Below are 26,312 nucleotides of genomic sequence, written 5' to 3' on the forward strand. Positions count from 1 at the left end.
CCTTCTTAAGGTGAGCTAGGGAAGAGTAGAGGGCGGTCTTTGGCCCTACTACCTTCTTAAATATTGTGAATGAAAATTTTAAAAATTTACACACACACATACGCATACCAAATAAAATCTGAAGAGAGAGATCCTGGTCATAAGTCAGGAGTTTGTTGGATGTCCTTAGCCTTGACAGGTCACATCATCAACACTTTTTGGGGATAAATAAGTAGGGGATGGTCTAGAGCAGATAGGAGGAGTGAGCAGAGCTTTGTGGGAAAAGAAACAAATTGCCCGCAGAGCAAAAAAAGGGTGTAGCAGGTAGATTCTGGGACAGAGCAATATTTCTCAAACTAAGGGATAAAGATGTATTCTCGGATGGCCATGGGCTCTTTTTGAAAATTGTTTAATTTTATGTGATGACCCAAAAAGAACATAGAAACATATTCTAGACCATCTGTGTAACCGTTTCAGGATCCCTTTTTGCATTTGTGCTGCATCAAATAGTACCTTAAAAAATTTTCAAGTTATAATGATAAGGAACAGAAGTGAACACCATGCATGTGATGTATTTGCTCCAAAGGAAGGCCCAGTGACGGTATGGTGGTCTGTGCAGTGGTTTGAGTAAGGAAATGATCGGGGAAAAATGAACAATTCCATGATAAATCATGTTAAAAAACCTAATTTAGAGCCACGTTAATTCCTTGCTTAAAACTCTCCAGCAAACTCCCCTCACAGTTAGGATAACATTCACACACTGACTGTGGCCTGTGAAGTCCTGCATGATCTGGTGTATGGCCTCTTCACCAGTGTAAACTCTGACCATTTCCTCCTTACTCATTCTAGTCACACTAGCCTCTAGCTGTTCCACATCTCACCAAGCTTGCTCCTACCTCAGGGCCTTTGCACTTGCTGGTTACTCTGCTTGTAAAGCTCTTCTCCTAGGTCTTCAAAGAGCTGGCTTCTTCATTTCAAGTCTCTGAGAAGCCAAGCTCTCCCTGACCTCCCAACCTAAACCACCTCTGATTGCTTTCTGCATCATTCCATGAATTGTCACTTGCTGTCCCTTTACCCTGCTATGCTTTTTTTTTTATAACACTTACCACTATCAGAAATTATATGTTTATGCATGTGCTCTTATTTCTTTGTTTGTTTTATTGATTCATCTAGACTATAAGCTCCATGAGGGCTGGAAGTTTTCTTATTCACTGCTGAATCCCCAACACCTCCATGGTACTGATACAGAGTAAGCATTAAATAGATATTTGTTAAATAATAAATACATAATGTTAGACGGTGAAAACAATGATTCCAACTGCAATGATTGTTTTTATAGAATCCCAGGATTTTCAATCTGCAAAATAATAAAGTATCAATAGAAGTTTGTGCAAAGCAAAAAACAAAAAAATCATGTTAAAAAAAACAACAAAACTGCCAGACTCAAAAGAACCAGCTCTGGGGTGAGAGAGAGGCATGGACATATATACACTAACAAACGTAAAGCAATTATACCCCAATAAAGATGTTAAAAAAAAAAAAAAAAGAACCAGCTCTGGAGCAGTTGGAGCTGTTATAGTGAGCACTGGCTTCATTTATTAAAAAACACATTATCCATCACACTAGTCAATACTGACGATTTGAATTTGTTGGATTTTAAATATAATGTGTAAATTTACTTTAATTCTAAAGATTTATAAGCAATATAAGCATGCAGATATTTTACCTAGTTTTTTGTTTGTTCATATTCAGATAACATGTTTTATTTAGCTAACATCTAGATTGTTCTTATACTAGCCAGATGCTATTCCAATGATTTTATTTGTATTAACTCATTTAGACCTCATAAATTACTCCATGAGGTTGGTATTATTATTATCTTTAGATGAAAAAATGGAGAAAGAGAGGGGCCCAAGGATGTGTGGCCAGCAGGCACTGGATGGAGCTGAGATTTGAAGCCAGGTTTTCAAGGTCTAGAGCCTATGCCTTTAATCACTATTTTTTATGGCCCTTGAATTACATTTTTTTTTTTTCTTTTAAAGGTGGTCTGTTCATTACTCAAGTTTCAGAAACACTAGAAAGATGTTGCTAAGAACATCCAAAGCATTTATTATTGTCCCTTCAGTTTCCCATCATGTGCATGGTTTTCTCTTATTCTCTATTCACTTTCCTTCAACCATTTATTTTTCTCTGACTCGTTTCATCTTTCACATTAGGCTTCATACTGTGAAGTTCTACTAGTGACTTCAGGTCTGGATAGAATTATTAACTACTGTGTCTTCATCACCCCTTCTGCCTGCCCTCATTGTGTGCCATCAATATAATTTGGGAACATCCTCCTGTTCCAGAAGTGAAACTGATTGTTTTAATCCAATCAAGGTAATCGTATACCCCTTTCTATAGTGACTGTGCCACCTGGCACATAGCATTCCTCCGCCCAAGCAGGCTTATAGCAAAGAATGAGCTGGAAAGATGTGAGGACAAGTTTGAGGGACCCACAAAAAGCCAGAGCTCGCTTCTTCTGAATATCGTAGTTTTGCCGCCATGAGGGAAGCCAACTTTGGAATGAAATGGTCACTGCAAAAAGCAGAGAAAAGATACTCTGATGACTTTGATGAACAACTGAATCAATAATACCAGAGCCCACGTTTTGTTTGAATTCTTTGTTACATGGCCAACAAGTCTTCTGTTAGTTTAAACCAATTGAATCAAAGAGTTCTGAGACATGTGTCATAGTTGGATGAACTTGTAATGAATTCTGATTGTTTTATCCAGTTCTAGTTCCAGATAATTTTCGCTTACCTGTATTTGTCAGTGGCTTGCGGTTTGATTATAAAATTTTCTCCAATATCTATGACTTAACCCTGTATTTAAATAACTAATTTAGGCTGTGTATTAGTTTCTTTGTAGTGCTGTGTAACAAATTACTACAAACTTGATGGCTTAAAATAACATAACTTTATTATCTTACAGTAGGTCAGAAGTCCTGTATGGGTTTCAGTGGGCTAAAATCAAGGTGTTGGCAGGGCTGTGTTCATTTCTATAGATGGTAGGGAAGGATTTATTTCTTTGCCTTTTCCAGCTTCCATACGCTACCCATTTTCCTTGGTTCTTGACCCACTCCCTCCACCTTTAAAATGGGGAAACTTATGTACTCTACATCGGAATTGTGAGGATCAAACTTACTGGGGGTTACTTCTGTCACACCATGTGGTATGCAGAAAAATGCCCCTGCAAGACGTCCATATCCTGATTCTCAGAACCTGCTAATATGTTACTTTACATTGCAAAAGGACTTTGAAATGGGGAAAGTATTCTGGATTATCCAGGCAGGCCCAATTGAATCCCATGACTCCTTAAAATATAGAACCCTTCTTGGCTGTAGTTAGAGAAAGATGGGACAAATAAAGAAGGATCATATATATGATGATCTTATTTCAGTGCCTGTCACAGAGAAAGCACTTTGTAACAACAACAATTACCTATTGTTCCCAGTGGTATTTTTCCTAACAACACCCTGTTTCCTAAATGGCCTGATTGCATTTTAAGAGGACGCTTCAAAGAAACAGTAATTTGGAAGCATCTGAATCACTTCCCATGACCTTTCACCTCAGACTCAATGCTAAAGTTCTCTTCTCCTGACATCTTTTCACTGAAGTTGCCCTCTTTCAAGATGAAAGTGGCCCAGCCCATGAACAAAACACTGGGACAGTGATGTGTCTTTCCATGAATTCAAGAACACTTTCTTTTATCCCCGTGTTTGTGTCCTTGGATGTCATCTCTCAGCCCTCTGTCTCTTTATCCTGTCCGTTTCCTGCCAGTCCAGCATAACAGAAAAGTGATATTAACTGAGAAGTTACTATATGCCAGACACTTTGATCTTGGACTTCTAGCCTCTAGAACTGGGAGGAAATATCTGTTATTTAAGCCATCCAGTCTATGGCATTTTGTTACGACAAGCCGGGATGACTAAGACGTGGCCAATCATTTGGCATTACATAAATACTCTATAGAGGATACAGAGAGAAATAGAAGGTGGGGAAATTTTCATATAAGCATTTTCACATTCATTCTATATTCTAATGGTCTAATGGTTTGAAATCTGAAAGCTCTAGAGTTGCTTCTGAAAAGGAAAAAATTGTTTCGAGCTAATTGTTAAAATCTCTGCTGCAGCTATATTGTTTTCCTTGCTCTTTATAGAACCCACTAGGGATTCTGTTCCTCACATTTTTGTACTAGCTTTTCCCTTTGCCTAACATGCCTTTTTCCCAGGGATTCATATGACTCACTCTGTTATCTCCTTCATATCTTTACAAGGATATCACCTTCTCAGTGAGGCTTTCCTCATCCACTCTATTTAGAATTACAGCACTCCACCCCAACTACTTTCTGTTTCTCTTCCCTGGCTTATTCATTTTTAATAGCTCTTATCTTCTGTCTAACACACTGTATATTTTTCTTTCTTATGTTGTTTACTATCTATTTTCTCTCAATAGGGTGCATGCTCTATAAGAATGAGGCTTTTTGTCTATTTTGTCCACTGTTACAGTCCTCGTACCTAGAACAGGGTCTGGTACGTGGTGGTGTGTTCAGTGGTTCTTGGATGAAGAAATGTTGAGTTCTAGGCTCATTTTTTTCCCCACATGGATTGTCTCATTAAATTCTCATAGTAACTCTTTGGAGTAGATTTATTTTTTTATCATTCCAATGTTACCTGGAAGCCAAGGCCTAAAGAAATTAAGTAACAACTAAAATCCTACTGCTTGCAAAAGGCAGAGTTAGCTTTCAAACCCAGGCAATCTGTTTCCAGAGCCCACACCTTTATCTACTCATTATTCTCTTCCCAATCTTTAATTTGTTTTGTTGTTTGCTGATAAATAAATAGCTTATTACTTTTGTATTGGGGTTGCATTGGCTGTACAAGTGAAACAGAACTTCAGGGACTTATTCAAGCAAGGGTTTCTTTTCTTTATTTGCCAAGGAAGTCTGGAGTGATGTCTTTTAGGAACAGCACAGCTGGTCAAGGAAGGCATCAAGAATCCAGGTTCCTTCGGGTTTACTGCTCTATCACTCTTAGCATATTGGTTGTTCAATCTCTGAGCATGTAGTCCACGTATTAGGCAGGAAGAAGGTGAAAAAAGCAAAAGGCAAAGGGCACTGAGAACCATCTCTCCTTTTCAAATTGATTTTAATAAGTCAAATAGTAGGTTTCTCATAAGCCCCAGTAGTAGACATCCGTGTACATTTTATTGTCTAGAAATGACAGTGTTTCTGCAACTGGGCTACCTGAAACAGAATAGGGAGTACTATTAGAGAGGTAGAAAGGGAGAATAGACACTGGGTGTTTACAGTAGCGTCCGCCATGCTTTTTTTATTCTCTTCAAGGCCTTTGTATCAGGCAGCTCTGTCCTGTACTAGTCAGCAACTTGGATTGGCATAAACAATTAGGAAAGATATTAATCTCACACCAGGATGTCCAGAGGTAGGAAAGAATTCAGAATTTGTTGATCGAGTGGTTCAGAGAACCTGAAGGAATTAGGTTTTTTAAAATCTCTCTCCTTTGCCATCTCTAGCAATGTCTTCATTCTCATTCTGGAAGCAAGGCGGCTGCACCAGGTCCAGATGTTAGATCCACACAAGGCAATGTCTGTAGGAAGAAGAGGGACCTACGCCTCTTTTCTTTTTTTCAAGAATGAGATTTCCTCATCTGAAAACCTTTTAATGGACTTCTCATGTCTTGGCCAGAATTGTGTCACATGCTCACTCCTGTACCCAGTATGGTTAAACAGGTTTGGCTTAGACCAAGGAGGGTCTTCCACCACTTACAGCTAAGGATGGAGTCAGCACCTTTGAAGCTCATGAAGGAGCAGGGCAGAGGCCAGAATACAATTTCTTATTCTGTTAGAAGGAAAGAGAGGAAGATAACAGTTGGACAATCAATAGTATCTGTTAAAATAATTATAATTATGAAAACTCTAATTTGGTTCATTATTTTTCAGCTGATTTTTGAGTTATAACTTCCTTGAAGATGAATTTATGACAGATTTGTAAAAATGCTAAAACTGTTAGAGCACTATGAATCTGAGGCTTGGATAAATTTTAACTTGTAATCTTTGATCACATTTCTGCAGCAATTCTGCACTTGGCTGGCATAGTATCTCTGGGGGTGATGACTGTGGAGGGTGAAAAAAATTTGGGAACCCTTCCAAAGAAGGGCAAAGCAATGTCTTCCTGTCTTCCTGTCCTCCTTGTAATTCAGGATTGTTTCTGTGTTAGTCCTGCACTGTTCTCTTTTTGTGAGTGATGTCATGTAAACAGTTCGTCATTGCAGCCATCAGATTCTCCAGGACAACTCCATATAGCCTGAAATATTTTGCAGGGAAATTGATTTCCCAGTTTAAGCTTCATGTTTGACTGGTTGTGCTGTTTGTAAACAAATAGCTTGAATAATTTAGTTGAAGATTTACTGTGAGTTACAGATATCATTCTCTCTATCTTTTTACAGCTTTCTAAATATGCTGTTATCAAGGAAAGAGAATCTTAAAAATCAGAGAAGGCACTATTAGAGTTTAGTGCTGATTTTATTGGAGTTTGCTGCATTTGATGGAAGTTTATATCAGGCCTGGATCAATTTCAAATGAAATGAAAGTAACATTAACAAGTGTGTTCTGTGAGCAGGGTATTGTCCTAGACTTTTTAGCATATGTTATAAGTCACAACACCTCCTTTTATATAGATGAAGAGGTTCAGAGAGTTTTAAGTAATTTGATCTAGGATAAAGGTAAAAAACTGAGATTCAAACACAGTGCCAATGTGAAAATCCATGCTGTTTTCACACCACTATGCACCAAGTTTCAAATGCACAGACAAAACCAGTCATTTCCATCTCCCTGTGGAGTGGAGGATTCTAGCATGTCTTCCGTACAACACCAGGCCTACAAGATTCTCTGTGAACCAAAGGGTTTCACGGACAAGCTAATTTGGGAACAAAGGCAATCTAAGTCACCACTTTTGATGATTTGTCATGCGTAATCACGTAGTACAATCTCTGAGAAGTTCTTCAGTTAAGAAATCTGTTAAATTTTGTACAACCAAAAGTTTCCCAAACTTAATTGGCTGCCGAATGCCTTCACCAAACTCTGTTGTTGACTTAAACATCCTAAAAAGTGAGCTCCTTTGTTTGTAATACTCTTTGAGAGATTCTGTGGTAGAAATTAAATGTAAAACTTGATGAAATGTTGGAATCAAACATAACCATTACCTCCTGGGTAGCAAACTAATATCTGTGTTTCCTTCTTGCTGACTTAACACACAGAGTATTTTGACTTTACCCACACAGTTCTCGGTCTAGATTCATTTCCTAAGGATTGTCAGAAAGACCGCACCATGTCGCTTTGATGGCTTTTGCTTTATTACTAACATAGGGGCATATGTTGTTTTGCTTTTTCCTTTTCTATTATGTCAACAGAACCCTTCTCCTGTGGCTCTCGGTTCATTTCAGAGCATGTGACCAATGTAAACCAATGAGAATCCTCCCTGGGACTTTTCCACCAGTGCTGTTGGAGAAGATGTTCTCTGTCCTCTGATACTGCTAAGATCTAGAATGTGAGTCTTGTGCTGCCAGCAATCATAATGTTTATACACATGGCTGGAGCCTAAGAATTGACTTCTGATGAAAATGCTTGAGTTCATGGATCCTGATGTGCCCGAAGCCACAAGTTTTATCCCAAGATTTTTGGGTTATATGAGCAAATTCCCCCTCCCTCCCCCTCTCCCTCCCTCCCTCCCTCCCTTTCTTTCTTCCTTCCTTCCTTCCGCCCTTCCTTTCTTCTCTCTCTAACTTACTCTCTGTCTCTGTTTCTCCTCTTCTCTCCACCTCTCTTCCTTGCTAGTAGTTTGAGTAAGATTGCCACTGCTGCTATGAACTGAAAGAGTGCTGATTAATATATCTACTTTCAATAAACACAGTAAATCAGTGTTTTTTTCCCCCCAAAGCTCTGGATATTACCAAACTGCCAAATAATAGAGGGTGTACAAGTAAGTGCTATAAAGACTAGGAAAACTCTTCCAGTGCCAGTGGAACTGGGGAGTTTCAAAATATATCATCATTTTCACTGCTGTAGTCCTAACGGCTAACACAGTTCCTGGCTATGATGAAAGATGTTCAGGGAATATTTGTTGACTGATTTAAAGAACACATTTGACATCATCTTTCAGGAAAGATCAACCCCCTTTTCCTTCTTTAAGTACTGAATGCTAATTATCAACCAGAGACTTAGAATTGTGAAAGAACTCTATTTTCAAGGAGCTTATACTCTAATGGGATAGACATTTAGAAACAAATATAAAAAATATTAAAAAGTAAATCTGTAAGAGAAACACATTATCTGGGAAGACAAAGAAATTCTGACTTTTGGCAGATGTGAGAGCTCGAAACACAGACACCCAAGTTAAAAAACAGGCTAGCCTTAGAATGACAATATGTTTGAAAATTTGGAAAATTATACATAAAATTTCATGTTTACATTGTTTCTTTTTTTCTAGTTTTATTGAGATGTAATTGACATACAGCACTGTATAAGTTTAAGGTGTACAGCTTAATGATTTGACTTACATACATCATGAAATGATTCCTACAACAAGTTTAGTGAACATCATCTCACATAGATACAAAATAAAAGAAAAAGAAAAAAATGTTTTTCCTTGTGATGGGAACTCTTAGGATTTACTCCCTTAACAATTTTCGTATATAATATACAACAATGTTAATTATATTACTCATGTTGTACATTACATCCCTTGTACTTATTTATCTTATAACTGGAAGTTTGTACCTTTGGACCACCTTCATCCAATTCCCTCTCCCCCACCATATTTACATTGTTTCTTTCTTTTCCAATCTTTTTTTATTAGTTATTTATTTTTAAAAAATTGTTTTTTTTAAACACTAGAATATCTGGCCACATGGGCTTGTGTGTCCCTTTGGGAACAAGGGGCAAGAACTGAGTAACTGCTCACCCCTTCGTGTGATATGAAACACGCACACACCAATTTTGCACAGCTTTTATGATACCTATTGTCTGGTACCCAGTCCACATCACTCATCTGTGTCACCTGCCTTTCTCATAAAGGCATTTGTATTAGTGACCCTGGTGTTCACTCTCCTCTTAGTGACTGCCAAGTAACTGCACAGGGGTTCAAGGATCTCATAACCCATCTGCTGATCAAAATGCCTTTTGAAGGGTATTAGTAAACAGAAAATAGAAAAATGAATGTTCTAGGATTGAGGTAGGCAGTAGATGGGCCCCTGGGCTGGACAGCTGGTGTTTGTCAACGTGAGTAAAATTGAAGCTTTGTTTTCCCTAGACACTCCAAGAACAAAGTTAATGGCAAGAGCTGAGCTCTGCTGGAGTAAAGAGATAAGATGACCAGTCCTGAGGTCAAGGAGATCCCCCCACCCCGACTGTACATGCACAGAAAGGCTCCTTGGGGGTCACAATGGAGGGGACATCACCCCGTAATAGGTAATGCTAAGCCTCCCACAGGCCTCTGTGCTGGAATCCATCTTGGAAAAAAGATGCACATGCATGTTGGGGAGGGACCTACAACAGGTCAGATGTGGGAAGAGAAGTGAGATAATTGGCCAAAGGTAAACAAAGACCCAGAAGAACTGCCCTATATAACTGATTTAGCTGCCTCTTTACTGTGCTTCTCCTTATTAGGGAGGACACCCATACCCTTTCTCTCTGGATGTGTATTTCTGCCTTGCTTCTGTCTTAAATAAATCAACTGATTCTTTTTGTGTGCTCCCACATGTTGAGCTGTGTCTCTAACAATAAACTTTGTACCTGTTTTTACAGATTTTGCCTTTTTGAGAATTTATTTTTCAAATGGGGCAAGAGCCAGGGGACCTTTGCTTCTAGCCTCTAGCCCCTAGTGGCTAGGATTCTTGGTTTTCATCCAGGCTGCCCAGGTTCAATTCCTGGGCAAAGAATTAAGATCTCTCTTCAAGACTGCTCACTGCTGTCTCTCCGAGATCAGGATTATGAGTGTTAGCTGGACAGTCCAGTCAGAGGAGGCATATTATCCCTGCAGTTTTATCCCTGCATTTTCTTTCATCAGTTTTGTTTGAGGCCATGGGAATGTGATTGTTCAATGCTATGCAGACCACGTGCCTTGGTAAGGCAGGGAATCTACTATGGGTGGAAATTTGAGTTGAATATCTGTTCTAATCATATAGGCTACACAGGCCTCTTTAACGTGCTTCCTTCAGGATAGATTTCATTAAACAAACTGGGACCCAATGTTGCATAATGGAAGAGCTTTGACCAGAAGTCAGGGAGCCCAGCTTTGAATCCTGGATCTGTTAGAGAGGTGGGTGATGTTAGTCATGCTACTTTGCATTCCTTGGTCTGTTTATTCCTTTATATAATGAGGAACTTCGATTAGATAATATCTAAATTTCTGCTCCACAAATATAGATATCCTACAACACTTTGCTGCATAAGGAGGGAATATAGTGTAGCAGTCTAATTCAACCTCTGGAATTGGGGTTTAAATCCCAGTTCTACCATGTATTCCTCATATATCTTTGGACACATTTCCAAACTCTCTAAGTCTGTTGTTGCACATCTCTCAGAAGTGGGACCATTGTAATGCCTGTGTCATAGGGTGGAAGGGAAGATTCAATGTAAGGAACACAGCACAGTGCCTGGCATACAGTAAGCACTCAGTAAGTGATAACTTCTTTAAAATTACAAAATTCTGCTTTCTGAAAGCAATTCTGTGCCCGTCCCTTTATTTTTAATTGTTCTCTGTTTCTCTACTTTTCATGCACATGCTTTACTCGATAGCAACTTGATACTGGTGAGTCTGGCACAGGAAACAAACATCCTTCCTTTCAAGTACATTGATTTATTACCAGTGAGAATGTAGAATTTAATAGAGTTAATGATTGGTCTAAGCAGCAGTAATTCAGACAACTGAGAAATTTGAAAGTAGGATTACCCAGCTCTGTGGCTTGTCCATCTCTGGGTCTCCAGTGTCTGCACTCTGCTTGGCGTGTACTGAATGATCCATAGATGCTACCTGACTACATCCCTCAGGGTGCACTGGCAGGTTAATTTTAGTAATAACTAACATTTATTAAGTACTTAACTGTGTTTAACAATCTGTGCTAAAAGTTTATGTATACTATCTCATTTAATTCTGATATTTTTCCCATTTTACATGTGAGGAAATTAAGGCTTAAAGAAGAGCAAATAAGTCATTTGCTCAAGCTCATACAACCGGTGCAGTGGCAGAGATAGAATTAAGCCCCAGGATTGTCTTCTTCTAGAACCTATGTTCTTTACCCCTGTAGCATGCCATACGGACACACTACTTTCTACTTTGGTCTCGTGGATAGATAAGATGATGATGGCCAGGAATTGAGTCTTGCCTCAGTTACTGGACTAGTAGATATTGTAGCTGTTGGGTTTTCAGTCCCTTGAAATTCAATGTCATTCGTGCAATTGTCAATGCTAGTACTTATTTAGAATTCTCATTCATATAGTCTATCAGATGTTGGTAAGCAGTTCCTGTGAAACTGTCATTGCCACATTGATGTTCCTGGTTAGTGAGGTTGTAATGGTGACAGCAAAAGTAGGGTACTTTACTTTGAGAATAGGCTGTCAGGCATATATATGAAAACAAATGAATTCCCTCAAAACTCCAGTGTCAGCTGAGCTGTGTGAGAGAGCACAGCTCTCTCTCTTTCTCTGTTCTTACTTTATTCAGTAGTCTTTGGCTTTTAAGACAGCTAGTGACTCATCTAGAGATCATCAAACATGTGATGTTTGGAATATTGAGAGGAAGCGAAGGCTCCTCTCATGCCATGATCTAACCTTTTCTATTTTTTCTAATCTGACTGGAACATGACACAATTTTCCCCGCAGTTGCATTAGCCAATGCTACAAAGATTCTCAATATGTCTGCCCTGATTAAGGATACCTATTAGCTTCAGAGATCACTACCCTTTCCCTCTCCTCAACTATATTTAATGAACAAGCGTATCTTGTTTGTGTGACATTTAATTTTATACAATGTTAATTTAAGAAATGTATTAGTACAGTGGATATATTAATGGCTATGTCTCTTCAATCTATTACTGAGCTGTCAGTTTATCCCTGAGAAAATATTACTGGGCCAGGACCATTGCTCAATAAGAGTAATTTTGCACTGCTGATGGCCGTGCCCTTGTTTTGTCAAGGCTACATTACAGACATTCTTTATTTTCTAGAAGTCCAGATTGTATTGTTTTGGGGATGCAGCTGATTCAGACCAGATCAACCCCTACCTTTCCTACACAGATCTCTTTATCATGATCATTTTCATTGTTTGGATATCCTTTGGATGGAAGGCATTTGTTCTTCTTTTTTTTTTTCCTTCTGTTTTCTTTCTTAGGCCTCAGTTTCAGTGGATTGAGTAGTGACACGTAGCAGTTCAGGTGCATATGGTCCTTATTACTTGCAAGACCACTGCTGTTTTATTGCTTTCCTCCTTCACTTTTATCCCTATTTTATCCCTACTCCCACTTCCCTCCCTTCCTCATAACAACCATTCTAATCATCTAATTCATATTTCTTTGCTGTGTCTCTGTCTTTCAAAATGTGCATTGCAGTTTTACACACATGTGCTTTTAAATTATGTAAGTGATATGATGTCAAGTATTTCACCTGCTCTTTTTTTTTTTTAAATCAATACTGTGCTTTTAAGATCTACCCATGTTGCCATGCGAAATCTAATCCTTTGCCTTTAACTGCTCTCTTTCTTCTTCCTAAGGCCTTGAAAGGGACTGTCAGTGTCTGGCATGCTGACCCACTCAGATCATTCTGCTTGTTTATACTAGGTTGACATCAGAGTCAGATGATGATGTGATGATCTCAGAGAAGCTCCTTTGTAGTTTATGGAGGGCCCCAAGCTCATGACAGGAGACATAGCTTAAGAACTGCTTGTTGCTTCTTGAAGGTACAATGATTTTTCTTGCAGGGAGGTAAAGCAAAACCCTACACTGTCATGGAAGCAGTAGAAAAAAACTTTTTCTGAGGGCAAGCCTCAGTTTCTTAATTACTATATGGAGACGATAATAGTACTCCGATCATGAAGTTGCTGAGGTGAATAGGAGATGATTTACACAATCTGTTTAGTACTGTGCCTGACGCATTGATAAATGGCTTGCAGTTAATATTCTAAGTCCAGTGTCCCATTCACATTACAGTATGCTGCCTTACAGCAAGAAGGTTTGTTCTTTTATTGGTGTGACACTATATGGATTATCTGAAAAGTGTGGGAGAAAACGAGGGGTGGGGACTGATGCTCTGTATCATATTTAATTGTGAGCGGACACACTCATGCTTCATGCGCAACAAACTGTGAAAGCTGAGAGCATGAACACAGCTCATTGTTGTAATCAAATGCAACGTACAACAAAGTTCTTATCTCCCAATCAATATTCATAATTGTTATTGTGTTGTAAGGTCATTACACATAAATGGCAAATGGTGTATACACACACATCTACTAACTATTATTACTCTCACCGTCAGGGCATGCTTTACTTTTCCAGTTGTTCTTCCTTTTTTGTTTTGTATTTCTAGTGTCGCTGACCTTCATCCACACGAGGGATAAGTGTACAGGGAGAATGGGAGCCTGACTGGGGCCCTGTGGTAAAAGGCTCAGGGGACATTTTAGAAGGGAGGTGATGATGGCAGCGCTTGAGGCCCCGAGTTTGGCACAGGGGCCTGGCAGTGAGAGGAAATGATGAGTCTGTAATCTGTCTTCTCAGTGATAGGTGTGCAGGAGCCTCATTGAGCCCATCTCAGTCATGCCCTGCTCAGGGCAGCAGGAGTTTGGAGTTGGCTGTGGAAAAGATGCAGAACCTGTGCCTCCTGGGGCTGGTCCCACAGAAACCCCAGACAACTGAGGCAAGTCAGCCTTTCTCCCGAGCCTGACAGCCTTTACCGGTTGGCTTGACATTCCTCTGACTCAGAGTTTTGCAGAGATGGTCCACAGGCTAAATCCATCCCACTGCCGGTTTCTGTAAATAAAGTTTTAAGGGAACACAGCCACCACGCCCACATGATTTCCTATTGCCTCCGGCTGTTTCACACTAAACAGCAGAGCTCCATAGTCATGATAGAGACCCTAGAATGGGCAAAATCTAACGTATTTATTCTCTGAACCTTTACAGAAAAACTTTGCCGACAGCTGCTCTAACTCAACGTAACACTTTCCTTCTCACAGATCAGTCTGGAGAGGCAGTGCAGGACAGGGTGGAGAGCGTGCAAGCCTAAGTCGGATGAAGCAAAAGCTGCAGCTCTCTTGCTCTATGATGTTAGGTCCGCGTTTCCTGAAGTCTGATTTGGGAAGCATTTCCCAAGATAGAGCGTGAGAAATTAAAACTCCAAATTAGAAGATCTCTCTACCCTTGAGTGGCAATATGGCCATTTTCTGCCCGTGTTTCTCCAAAAGCCACGCTTCCTGCACAGCTGCTGTTGAATGCTGTGAAACAGATAAGTTAGCTCATATGCAAGGACTTGACTATTTCCTTCCCATCACACTTTTATTCTGTGAATAAAATAGGCTGCTGCTATTGTTGTCTGAAATATTATTTTCAACGTACTGTTGTTTGCCCTTTATGACTTGCTGATGTACCTGCCATTTACAACAGGCTCTTAAAAGTGAGTCACTGATCTTAGCTGCTGCTGCTGCTGCCGAAAAAGTTTTGAGCGTGAATTCTTCTAGACATTGCGTTAAGCAGTGTATCCTCATTTGGATCTAGTGTAAAGCCTGGCACATATTAATAATTATTTGTTGAATGATGATAAAGCAATAAATATATTAGATATAGTTCCTGTCTTTATGGATTTCAAGGTATAAGAGGGGAAGGTAGACATTAATACTACTATATATATAATGATCAGCTCTCTGAGGTAGGTGTTTATGGATAAGTAAGTTATTATGACCTGATTAACATCATATACCAATAAGTGGCAAAACCAGGCTTTGATCCCAGGTCCAACCCTGCCCTCTTCATCTTTAAACTCTATTGCACCCCATAGATAAGTAATTGCTCAGAGATAACATGTATGTGGTGAGTGAGTAATTTGAAGAATATGATGAGAGCACTTTCAGATAGGAATAAACTTTGTTTGGGCCTCTGGGTTGCAAAGTGTGCTGCCTCCCTGGGGTGACTGATCTGGACATCAGAATATGCTCCAATACGAGTCCACATAGATCAGGGGTCCTCACCTGTATATTAAAGCAGCATTTCTGGGCTTCCTTGGTGGTGCAGTGGTTGAGAATCTGCCTGCCAATGCAGGGGACACGGGTTCGAGCCCTGGTCTGGGAAGATCCCACATGCCGCGGAGCAGTTAGGCCTGTGAGCCACAACTACTGAGCCTGCACATCTGGAGCCTGTGCTCCGCAGCAAGAGAGGCCGTGATAGTGAGAGGCCCGTGCACCGCGATGAAGAGTGGCCCCCGCTTGCCACAACTAGAGAAAGCCCTTGCACAGAAATGAAGACCCAACACAGCCAAAAATAAAATAAATAAATGAAGCAGCGTTTCTCAGTGTAGACTCAGGCCACTGCATCAGAGTCACCTGGAATGCTTGATAAAAATGCAGCTTTCTGGGCTCATTCCAGAACTGCTGCATCTGAATTTTTACACAGCCCTCCAAGAAATTTTATGCACACTTAAGTTTGGGAACCACTATTTAAAAGGATGTACCAGGCAGTTCAGTCAAGGTAGCATAAGCCATCTTAAGCATTTTGAGTGAGAAACCACTTAACAAAGGAGATTAGAAGGTTACACTCCTATTGAAAAGGCTAGGGAGCAGAGGTCAGTGTGGCTACTCCAGACTTTCAAGAAATCCTAAAGTGCAGAAATTACAGGTAAGCTGCTGTCCGTTATCTCTCCTGGCTGTAGCTTCTAAGTGGATGGGTCTCAGGGAGACTGCTGGAAGACTCCAGCAAAACCCACATCTGACATATGCCACCTGCACGTGACTTCTATACCTACTGTCAGAGAAGACTGGCTCCACCTTCTCTCCCTTCTGACTCTCACATGAGGCTCTTGGATTCTTGACTCAATCTTACTAGAACTCTGCTGACAAGTGATTCTGAGCAATGTAGTTTCCAAGCTTTCAGCTTCTTTGGTACAGGGAAGAACATGGTATGGAAAATTAACAAGTAGGATCTGGCACTGAAGGTCTTTAAACTCAGGGCTCTATTAAATCAAACCAAAGAATTAGTTGAGAATTTAGTTTATGAAAAAGTCTCCAGGTGGTCTGCTAATAGATAATTTGCAAAAAGAGATACTAGCAATTTACCAAAACCAAAACCAAACCCAAATAATAATACCAAGTAAAAGAAGCATCTGGTTCTGATATATTACCTCTCCACCGCTTGGGACAGATCACTTTTGTTCCTGGTCCAGATCCACTTCTGTCCTCATCTTTGGGCACCCTGACTGTATCTTCCATCTTGTCCTTGTAAGTTTTCCTTTTCTAATCCATGCTAGTTCTACTCCCCTTCCTTCTGGCTGATTCAGTCAGCTGGACATCTGACTGAAACTGGGACAAGTGTGCTCTCTCTCTTGGGAATTTGAAAGTAAAACAAGCGGTTGACCCAATCAGATAGAATTGGGCTTGCACTTCAATGTCATTTTGAATTGTGGCTTGAATACCTGGCAACCCAGAGCCTTCTTTAACCTGGAGTCATAGAGAAACAGAAAATATCATTAAGTGAAAGACATTGTCAACTATAAGTCTATGTCTCAGAGAGATACAACCTGCCACTTACACTATGACATGATAGCTTTTCATCATTTAGAATTTTTATTTGATGGTTATTGGAAGAACTCTTTTCCCTATTTCTCACAAATGGGGAAATATAAGTAAAATAAATTGTTAAGATGTTCCTAAAACTTCATATTCAGAGTCCAGCTCTTTAAAATTAGCTTTTCTGGATTGTATCATCTGCTGTGCCATTGAGAGCATTGGTGATAGAGCATGTCTTCAAAAAAAATGATGCTCTACTGTGGCCTTCAAAATTTTACTCTAATGTAGTGGTCCCATTCTCAAGTCTGCGTGCAAACTCATGGCCCCAACTGCATCAGATGTCACTGGAAGTTAAGAAATTTATGAGATATAACAGACCCACAGCTAACATCATACTCAATGGTGAAAAGCTGAAAGCATTCCCTTTAAGATCAGAAGCAAGACAAGGATTCCCACTCTTGCCACTTTTATTCAACATAGTTTTGGAAGTCCTAGCTACAGCAATCAGAGAAGAAAAGGAAATAAAAGGAATCCAAATTGGAAAGGAAGAAGTAAAACTGTCACTGTTTGCAGAAAACATTACATAGAAAATCCTAAAGGTGCCCCCAGGAACTACTAGAGCTCATCAATGAATCTGGTAAATTTGTAGGATCCAAAATTAATATACAGAAATCTGTTGAATTTCTGTACACCAACAATGAAAGGGAAGAAGGAGAAATTAAGGAAACAATCCCATTTACCATTGTATCAGAAAGAATAAAATACCTAGGAATAAACCTACCTAAGGAGGCAAAAGACCTGTTCTCTGAAAACTGTAAGATGCTGATGAAAAAAATTGAAGACCACATAAACGGATGGAAAGATATACCATGTTCTTGGATTGGAAGAATTAATATTGTTAAAATGACCATACTACCCAAGGCAATCTATAGATTCAGTGCAATCCCTCTCAAATTACCCATGGCATTTTTCATGGGACTAGGACAAAATTTTTAAAAATTTGTATGGAAACACAAAAGACCCTGAATGGCCAAAATAATCTTGAGAAGAACGGAGCTGGAGGAATAAGGCTCCCTGACTTCAGACTATACTACAAAGCTACAGTAATCAAAACAGTATGGTACTGGCACAAAAACAGACACCTTGATCAACGGAACAGGACAGAAAGCTCAGAAATAAACCCACGCACTTATGGTAAATTAATCTATGACGAAGGAGGCAAGAATATACAATGGAGAAAAGACAATCTCTTCAATAAACAGTGCTGGGAAAACTGGACAGCTACATGTAAAAGAATGAAATTAGAACATTCTCTAACACTGTATAAAAAATAAACTCAAAATGGATTAATGACCTAAACATAAGACCAGACACTGTAAAACTCCTAGAGGAAAACATAGCCAGAACACTCTTTGACATAAATCACAGCAATATTTTTTTGGATCCATCTCCTAGAGTAATGGAAATGAAAACAAAAATAAACAAATGGGACCTAATTAAACTTAAAAGCTTTTGCACAGCAAAGGGAACTGTAAATTAAATGAAAAGACAACCTACAGAATGGGAGAAAAAGACAACCTACAGAATGGGAGAAAATATTTGCAAATGATGCGACCAACAAGGGGGTAAATTCCAAAATATACAAGCAGCTCATGTATCTCAATATCAAAAAAACAAACAACACAATCAAAAGTTGGGCAGAAGACCTAAATAGACCAATTCTACAAAGACATACAGATGGCCAATAGGCACATGAAAAATATTCAACATTGTTAATTATTAGAGAAATACAAACCAAATCTATAATGAGGTATCACCTCACACCAGTCAGAATGGCCATCATCAGCAAGTCTACAAATAATAAATGCTGGAGAGGGTGTGGAGAAAAGGGAACACTCCTACACTGTTGGTGAGAAAGTAAATTTGTATAGCCACTATGGAGAAGAGTATGAAGGTTCCTTAAAAAACTAAAAGTAGAGTTACCATATGATCCAGAAATCCCACTCCTGGATATATATCTGGACAAAACTCTAACTCATAAAGATACATGCACCCCTATGTTCATAGCAGCACTCTTCACAATAGCCAAGGCAAGGAAGCAACCTAAAGGTCCATCAACAGCTGAATGGATAAAGAAGACATGGTGCGTATATACATATATATATATATATATATATAATGGAATATTATTCAGCCATAAAAAACAATGAAATAATGCCATTTGCAGCAACATGGATGGGTCTACAGATGATCATACTAAGTGAAGTAAGTCAGTCAGAAAAAGACAAATATCATATGATCTCACTTATGTGCAGAATCTAAAAAAAATTGATACAAATGAACTTATTTCCAAAACAGAAATAGACTCACAGACATAGAAAACAAACTTATGGTTACTAAAGGGGAAAGGAGAGGGAGGGATAAATGTGGAATTTGGGGCTAACAGATACTGACTACTGACTACTATATATAAAATAGATAAACAACAAGGACCTACTGTATATAGGTCCACAGAGAACTATGCTCGATATCTTATAATAGCCTATAATGGAAAATGATCTGAAAAAGAATAGATATATATGTATAATTGAATCACTTTACTGTATACCAGAAACATTGTAAATCAACTATACTTCAACAAAAAAATAATTTTTTAAAAAAGAAAGAAATTTATGTGATACAGAGATGTTAAGTCTGGGAAAATGTGAATTCTGGAATCTATTAAATATGGTTTGTCTTGGAAAAGAAGGTGAGTTCCAGAGGAGTGGGAGGACCAAAGTTATGGAGCTTGGTGGATGTGAAACACGCAAGACTCTAGGAAGAGAGACTGAAGTCTTCACAGTTCTGGAAAGGACTGCCTGTACTCCCCTAAGTTGTGGTCCATATGAAGCTACTGCAACCTTAAGATAAGTTTCTCTTAAACTTAAAAAAAAATTGGGCTCTTTTTTTCTCCTATAATTAAACAATCCATGACTAAGGTATCCTGAAGAAGTTCATGCCTAGTGGGGAATATGAACATGTAAACAGAGACAATTACAACACTGCGTGGTTTGTGCTATGAAGAAGATTATGTATGAAGTCCTGTGGGAGACCACAGGGTGAGTGGATTTCTATTCACCTTCCCATCATTTCTGAGCTGGGGACCAGCTTCATTCAAATAGCTTACAAATGATGCTCCTTAAGACGCAGAGTGTGCAGAAGTGAGCTGGTAGTGTTCCACTGTAGAATTCTAAACAAGCTGTCAACTAAGGCATATGCTGGTTGGTCATTGCTGTTTTGGGAACTCAGCCCAGGCTCCTTTTTTTTTTTTTTTTTTTTTTTTGCGGTATGCGGGCCTCTCACTGTTGTGGCCTCTCCTGTTGCAGAGCACAGGCTGCGTACGTGCATGCTCAGCAGCCATGGCTCTCAGGCCCAGCCGCTCCGCAGCATGTGGGATCTTCCCGGACCGGGGCACGAACCCGTGTCCCCTGCATCGGCAGGCGGACTCTCAACCACTGTGCCACCAGGGAAGCCCCCAGGCTCCTTTTTTGTGATTGTATTATTGTTTTGCAAGGTCCTACATTTTTCTGGCCATACCCAATCTCTTTTTCTTTTTCTTTTCATACCCAATCTCTTTGTATGTTTTGCTCTCCTGCTTGAGCTCACCCTCCACCTTGTCAAGATCTTTCTTCACTGTGTTAAACAAAGCTGTGCACTTTCCATCCTTCTGTCTTTGTTGCTGCCTTCCACCTATTATCTCTCTGTGCAGTTCAAAATCACCTTTTTAGTCCCAGTTCAGTTCCTCCTCTTTCAAGAAGCTTTCCCTGATTATACCAGTCCAACCCATAGCTTCCTTCTCTTAATAATTCTTATATCCAAACTATACTTAGTTGTTTTAATGTGACGTGTTATATCCCTCAACTAGGTTGTCCATTCTTGGAGCTTGGGGACTATATTTTAATACTTTTATTCAGCAAATATATACTGAGTTATGTGTTTAAGTGCTAGATAGTGAGCTCAGTGATGTGAAATAAACATGGTCTAGAAGATGAGAAAAAGATACTTTATTAAACACATACATGTAAAAAATGGTAGAAATGGAGGCAGTATTAAGAAAAATAGGGATCAAGATCTGTGGGGGGGGCTTCCCTGGTGGCGCAGTGGTTGAGAGTCCGCCTGCCAATGCTGGGGACATGGGTTCGTGCCCCGGTCCAGGAAGATCCCACATGCCGCAGAGCGGCTGGGCCCGTGAGCCATGGCCGCTGAGCCTGCGCATCCGGAGCCTGTGCTCCGCAACGGGAGAGGCCACAACAGTGAGAGGCCCGCATACAGCCAAAAAAAAAAAAAGATCTGTGGGGGATTAGAAAAGGAAGAGCTGCCTTCCAGTTGGGAATATGAGAGGAAGATTTTCTGATGTGGCAGTGATTGTATTGGTCCTTGAAAGATGGGTAGGATGTGGGCAGATGGAGAATGCAGTGGAGGTAGGAATTCCAATGCACCTCACAGTTGATACATTCAGTGACCATTTGCCTAGGGCTGGTGTTGATAAACTTTTTCTGCAAAGGTCTGGATAGTTAAGTATTTTAGGCTTCCCAGACCGTATGGTCTCTGTGTCAACTACTCAATTCTCAATCCATTGTAGTATGGATGCAACCATAGGCAATATGTAAATGAATAGACATGGCTGTGTTATAATAAAATTTTAGTTACAAGAACAGGCAGTGGTCCAGAGCATACAATGCATGCTGTAGTTTGCCAACCCTTTGTTTAGGGTGTTACATGATTGAATATGTAATGGAATGTATAACAACCTCATCAATGCTCAAAATTAATAAAAACTGAAATAATTTACTGAAATGCTGACAGTAGTTGTCTTTGATTATGGAGAACAAATAACATTTTGTTCTTCTGTCTACTTTTTGATTTTTCCAGACATTTTATGAGGACCATGATTTAATTTTTATCGAGAACAAGCAAACTTTATTTACAGAATTAAAGTATAGACATTGGGCAGTATACATAACCTAGACCTTGGCACATAGATGTTCAGGGCATACTTGAGCTTGGCTGATCAGTACCATTTCTGCAAGTATTACCCCTACTGCTAAAGAAACTATTGTCCTTGGAATGCCAGCTTAGATACGACAGACAAGCTTGGATCACAACCAGGCTGTTTCTTCTGCTGCCCTCTGTCATCAGCTCCACAGAGCCATTATGTTGTTCAAGAAACAGTATAGCAAAAGGCTGCCTAGGCGGAAGCTAAATTGATTTTGATTCCACCCTTAACCCTCTTTTTTGTGGTCTCTAAAGGGAGCCCAGGGTTTTTAAAGCACTCTGTGTGACATGCTGCCAAGTCAGATAGGAGATGGAATAATTGTAGACTTAGGCTTCACCTCAGATCACAGCAATGTCAATGAAATATGGTCAAACAACAACAGTTGTCTGATTATAAGTGAGCTTAGGAAGCAGACATTAGGCTTTAAATTCTAAGGTGGAAAGTGCTGCTAATGATAAGAGCTATGACTTCTTAAATACCTTCACTGTGCTTTACTTTGCATGTTTTCTTGACTTTCAAAACAATGTTTCAAGATAGGTATGGCTATCCCCATTTTACAGGTAGGGAAATTGAGGTTCAGAGACTTATAGTGATTTGCTCAAGGTTATAACTTTATGTATGTGGTAAAGTCAAGATATGAACCCAGATCTGCCTGATTGCAAAGGCTGCTCTTTGTACTTTACTGCTCTGCTTCCTCTTAGCCCTACTTTTTCTCCCATACTGCAAGAGACACGTACCCACAGTTGAATTTCAAAGTGGCCTTGACATGCTAGAGCAGTCTTCCCTAAAGTCTCCCTGCCTAGGGAAGAGAGCATATGATAAGCTAAATAACTATAGATAGCACATGACAAATCACATAGGTTTGGAGGGCAGGATTCAAAGGCATTTGATTGAGCTTAATTAAATTTAGGCTGTGGGCAACAGAAATAAATTCTTTAGGAGAAAATGATAGAATACCTCTCATGTTTTTTTTTTTAAACCAATGGTACTGCCAGTTTTCAGACAATAGTATCAAGGCCCCATAAAGAATGATAATGGCTAAAGAAAATTTTATGAATTGAAGAAAACCTTGGGGTGTGCTTTGTAATAAGATTGTCTTAGTTTAGGTTCAAACTTTTCCAGTTACTATGTGTATGTGTGTATTAGGGTTCTCCAGAGGAACAGAACCATTAGGATATATATGTATATACATGTACATGAGAGACAAGGAGAGAAAGAGAGAGAGTCTCTAAGGAATTGGGGTATATGATTGTGGGGCATGGCAAGTGTGAACTCTACTGGACAGGTCAGCAGGCTGGAGACACAGGGAAGAGTTGACATTGCAGCCCAAGTCTGCAGGCAGTCTGGAGGCAGAATTCTATCTTCCTTCAGGGATCTCAGTCTATTTTCTCCTAATACCTTCAGTTGATTAGATGAGCCCACCCTCCAATTGTGGTGAATAATCTGCTTGACTCAAACTCTACTGATATAAATGTTAATATCATCTAAAAAATACTTTCACAGCAACACCTAGACTGATGTTTGACCAGATATCTGGGCACTATAGCATAGCCAAGTTGACACGTAAAACTAATCATCACACTATATAAACATCCACAAGAATTTAAGCGCTCAAATCTTGTATCCTCACCTGTTGAATAGGAATAATAGTATCCGCAATGTAAGGATTGCTGTGAGGCTTGAATGAACTAATGCATACACATTTCAGAGCGCTGGCACCTTGTAAGTGCTCAGTAGATTGTAGCTAATATTATTATTGTTATTAATATTATTATTTTATCTTTTGGCCACCCTTTTTCAGATTTGGAAGCAACAAGAGTTTTTCTCTAACATCAAGCTGTATTAAACTTCTGAGTTTAGAAGTCATAAGAATTTTTATTTGATCTGTAAGTGCTCTGTTCCTAGAGTGTCTCCACAACTTGGGTTTCTCTTTCTACCTGAAGCCTTCTATTTTATTTTCCTGGATGGCCTGTAATTTATTCCGTTATTTATTAGTGTGTACCCAGGATCCCCTGCTCTGAACCAAAGATTTCTTTTCTTTTTTATTGATACATAATTGACCTACAATATTATATTAGCTTCAGGGGTATGACGTAGTGACTTGTTATTTTTGTATATTATGAAATGATCATCGTAATGTCTAGTTATCATCCATTTTCCTACAACAGTATTACAATATTATTGACTGTATTCCCTATGCTGTATATTACCCTCCCGTGGTGACTTACGTATTTTGTAACTGAGCTTTGTACCTCTTAATCCCCTTCCCCTATTTTTCCCATTCCCCATCCTCCTCCCCTTGGGCAACCACCAGTTTGTACTCTGTATCTGTGAGTTTGTTTCTGTTTTTTTGTTTTTGTTTTGTGGTACGCGGGCCTCTCACTGTTGTGGCCTCTCCCGTTGCAGAGCACAGGCTCCAGATGCGCAGGCTCAGCGGCCATGGCTCACGGGCCCAGCTGCCCCGCGGCATGTGGGATCCTCCCGGACCGGGGCACGAACCCGTGTCCCCTGCATTGGCAGGCGGACTCTCAACCACTGCGCCACCAGGGAAACCCCTGTTTCTGTTTTATGTTTGTTCATTTGTTTTGTTTTTCAGATTCCAAATATACGTGAAATATGGTATTTGTCTTTCTCTGTTCAACTTATTTCACTTGTAATAATACTCTCTGGGTCCATCCATGTTGTTGCAAATGGCAAGATGTGATTCTTTTTATGACTGAGTAATATTCCATTGTGTGTATATATATATATATATATATATATATATATAGCACATCTTCTTTATCCATTCATCTATTGATGGACTCTTAGGTTGCTTCTGTATCTTGGTTATTGTAAATAATGTTGCAATGAACATAGGGGTGCATATATCTTTTCAAATACGTTTTTGTTTTCTTCACATAAGTACCCAGAAGTGTAATTGCCGGATTGTATGGTAGTTCTATTCTTAATTTTTTGAGGAAACTTCACACTGTTTTCTACAGTGGCTGCACCAATTTACATTCCCACCAACAGTGCACAGGTGTTCACTTCTCTCCACACCCTCGCCAACACTTGTTATTTCTTGTCTTTTTTATAACAGCCGTTATGACAGGTGTGAGGTGCTCTCTCATTGTGGTTTTGATTTGCATTTCCCTGATGATTAGTGCTGTTGAGTAGCTTTTCATGTGCCTGTTGGCCATCTGTATGTCTTCTTTGGAAAAATGTCTATTCAGGTCCTCTGCCCATTTTTTAATTGGATTTTTTTTATATTGAGTTGTATGAATTCTTTACATTTTAGCTAATATTTTTGCAGTGAGATTACAAATTTTTCTCGTTAAAATCTTAAGAAACATGGAGAATTTTATGCATTGCTCATATCCCTTAAAATGCCCTCTTTCTATTGTGAGGAGACATTGAAAATTACCATTTATTAAATCTGAAATAAACAGAGCCCAGAGAGGTCAAGGGTGGAATGATTGGCTCTAGGTCAAACCACAAGTCAAGCAGAAATAGTTCAGGGTTTTCAGCCTCTGTAGGGCACTTCCCATTAGACTGTCATCATTTATCATGTTCTGTTTTCTTACAGATGGAGCTGTTTCCTCAGGGTATTTTCCAAGAAATTCACACATAAATCCCAGTAGTGAAGTGAGGCTCCTTTCACTAAGATCTGAAATGTCAAAGCAGTTGGAATGTTCAGAAGGTCAAACATTCTCAAAGTTGAGAGTGATTTTGGTCTCTGTGCTTTAATTAAAAGGATATGTTGTTAATGTTACCAACCCTACCGAGAATGTCCCCAACAAGGGTCCTTCTGCCTGCTGTCATTCGAGCCAATTGAATGAGACCGAGTTTGGTTCGGAGCAAAGGAAAGTTTTACTCTTTGATCAAGGAGTGGAGAGATGGAGTTCACAGTCTAGGGTGCGTGCTCTCCCTGAAAGGCCGCGGTCAGGGCCGCTTTGCTGGGTTCTCGTCAGCGGGGAGGGGGCAGAGTAGAGCTGCTCACGCTCCAGATCACAGCGCAGGCGCAGCGTCTCTGCACCGCCATCTTGAATTGCCGTGTAGTGTGCAGTGCTTCTGTACGCGGTCCAAGCTGAGGCGTAAACTGAGGTGTTTGTTGGGTGCAGCTGTTTCGCACTAGGAACACCGGTCTGAAGTGCCGGGCGCAAGGCCTCTGCAAGCCACACCCTGTGAACGAGTGAAACTAGACTAAGCATCAAGGAAAAAAAAAGGTTAGACTTTATTTTATTACCCAGATTCTATTTTTATTTCCTGGGAATTGTTAATGGGCTCTGTCAGTGGCATTAAGGGGCCAGTTAACTGACTTGTTGTGATGAGGAAGAAGATTATAGTGGTTTAAAGTGTGGGCCGTGGAGCCAGAGTGCCGAGGTTCAAATCCTGGCTGTGTGACTTTTCAGCTGTGCCGTCTTGGGCACGTTACCTCACACCTGTTTCCTGAGATATAACGATGGTGAGAACATTACAGTATCTCTCTCATAGG

Source organism: Neophocaena asiaeorientalis, unplaced genomic scaffold (assembly GCF_003031525.2).
Source record: "Neophocaena asiaeorientalis asiaeorientalis breed wild unplaced genomic scaffold, Neophocaena_asiaeorientalis_V1.1 scaffold43, whole genome shotgun sequence".
In the NCBI taxonomy this organism is placed as follows: Eukaryota; Metazoa; Chordata; class Mammalia; order Artiodactyla; family Phocoenidae; genus Neophocaena; species Neophocaena asiaeorientalis.